The sequence below is a fragment of the Canis lupus genome, chromosome 31, assembly GCF_011100685.1.
Source record: "Canis lupus familiaris isolate Mischka breed German Shepherd chromosome 31, alternate assembly UU_Cfam_GSD_1.0, whole genome shotgun sequence".
Taxonomy (NCBI): Eukaryota; Metazoa; Chordata; class Mammalia; order Carnivora; family Canidae; genus Canis; species Canis lupus.
In genome coordinates, this window is record NC_049252.1 from 14,721,811 (window position 1) to 14,724,643 (window position 2,833).

Below are 2,833 nucleotides of genomic sequence, written 5' to 3' on the forward strand. Positions count from 1 at the left end.
AACTTGAGCCAATCAGCTTCCCTTGTGTAAACTTTATCTGAGAAAGACAAGGACTTATGTGATGTGGTTTCTGGAACTGTGAGCTGAAACACGAGCAACCATGTTGGGGTCCTGTGCACGACCTAAAAACAGAATCGAGGGAATGGTGCAGGTACCCAGAAGGAAGCAGATACAAGAGATGATGTTCTCAGTGAGAGAAGAGAGCAAGAGGATTGTTATCTTGTCTTATTACTTTCAGATTTAAATTTCTTGTCAGACCTGGTGCTAATTCCTGCCTTTGATTATATGGGGGTAGTCTTGGATACTAGATTGCTTAAGTTAGACTGGGCGAGCTTTGATTTTCGCCAAAAAAACTTCAGAGAATATCTGAGAAAATAAAAATTGCTGGTAAAATCATACCTATTAATAAATTTCCTTCCCACCTATTTTTTTTCCTATGAGTGCTATGCTTACGCTCTATTAAAATGTTCTTCCTTTCTTTTTCGCAAAATTGGGAGGATTTTCACATTCTGTTAATCCCAGCCCTGGTTAAAGCTGACTCAGTTCATCAGAGTCTGTTCTTGTAGGACTGAATAGGCCTGGAGAAAGAAAAACACCCTCTTGCTGACTGGTCTTGCTTTTAATTCATTGCTACTAACCACAAGTGGGCACTGACACTCTCTGGTACCCATACTGCATTTCTCTACTCCTCTGGTCCTCCCCTCACTCATTGCCCAGACACTATTTCTACTTCCTTCTTTCTTCTCAATTTCTTCCCCCTGCCCCCATTCTCACTCTGCCAAGGCCATGTTTCCTATTTTCCTGGGCTACTAAAAGCCACCAGAAGATACTTACAGCATGCTTTTGCCACCACATCCCTCCCTGGCCCGCTTGCTCGGTGCCCACACACTCTGTTTTTCATATTTTTAAAAATATTTATTTATTTATTTTAGAGAGACAGAGAGCAAGAGAGAGCGGGGACAGGGGCAAAGGGAGAAGGACAGAGAGAATCTCAAACAGACTCCCTGTTGAGCGTGGAGCCAGATGGTGGAGCTCAATCTCAGGAACCTGAGATCAGGACCTGACCCAAAACCCAGAGTTGGATGCTTAAACAACTTAGCCACCCAGGCATCCCTCTGTTTTTCAGGGTTGTGAGTGAACTTCCCACAGCTTTAACTAGAGCCAGTCCCCTCCACTCGCTCATCAGTTTCCAACCCTGGTCATGCATTCAAGGATATCACATCAGCAATTGGCTTCTCTCTTCTGTACAATCATGTTTTGTTTCCTTCGTTGCTTGCTCATTTTTATGAGCTTATGCAATGCTGTTATTTTTCCTATCTTAGGGAGAACAGAATTTTCCTGACTCTTTATCTGCCTTCAGTTACTGGATCACTTCTTTGCTATTGTGAAAAACAAATCTCAATAGTTATAGCTACTTGATATCTGCAATTTACTTGTCACCCATTTTCTAATCAGGCATTCATTCTCGTTCCTCTTACAAAACAACTTTTGTAAAATTGTCATTGACTTCCATATAGTTAAAATCAATGCTTGATCTTAGTTTTCATCTTGCTTGAGCTATTGGCAGCATTTGACAGAGTTGATCACTTTTCCCTTAAATATTTTCTTCCCTTGACTTTTGGGACACTGGACTCTTTACTTCTTTTCAAGTTCCTTTGCTCTCTGCCCCATTCTCTGGTATATATACTCAACCTCAGAAACAATGGCATACTCCGGACTCACTCTCGAATCACATCTAAGACCAGACCTTTTTTCTCATCTCCAAATTCACATATCCAAGCACCTACTCAAAATTTCCTCTTGGATATCTAATAAGCATCACAAATCCCTAAATGTCCTAAGACTCCAGAACTCAAACCTTACAATTCTTCCTTCCTTCCTTCCTTCCTTCCTTCCTTTCCTTCCTTCCTTCCTTCCTTCTTTCCTTCCTGTTTCTTTTGACATTATTGAGATAAAACTCATGCAGTATACAACTCAACAATTTGAAGAGTACAATTAAATAGCTTTTAGTATATTTATAGAGTTGTGAAACTTTTATCATAATAAATTTTAGAACATTTTTTATCATCTTCAAAGAAACCCCATGTACCTTCTATCTAGCTTTCCTCCTGCACCCCCTGCCCTGCCCCAGCCTTAAGTACTTTCTGCCTCTATGGATTTGCTTGTTCTGGACATTTCACGTAAGTGTAATCATATAATATGTGATTTTTTGTGATTGGCTTCTTTCAATTCACATAATGTTTTCAAGGTTCATCCATACTATATTACATATAGGTACCACTTTCCTTTTAATTTCCAAATAATATTCTATTGTATGGATATAGCACACTTTATTTACCCATTCATCAGTTGACGGTCATTGGGTTGTGAACACTTTTTGACTATTACTAATACTCCTGCTATGGACATTAATGTACAAGGCTTTGCATGGGTATGTTTTCTTTCTATTGGGTATATACCTAGGAGTGGATTTACTGGATCATAGGGTAACTGTGTTTAACCTCTTGAGGAATTGTCTATTTGCCAGAGTGACTTGGAGTTCTTTTCTATGGGCACTCACTCTGTTGATCTCATCCAGTCAATGTTTTTAAATAACGTGTGTATGCTGAAGACTCACAAACTTATGTCTGCAGTCTAGATAGAACTTGCCCCTTGACTCTAGATCCATATGGGCCATTTATTGCTCATCATTGGACAAGAAATAACATGTCCATCATTGAAGTCCTTATTTTCCTTTTCACCTCAAACCACTAACACCAAGCCTACTTTTTTTTTTCTTGTCTTTTCCCCAATTAGTGATGATTCCATTCTCCTAGTTTCCTAGGACAAAAAA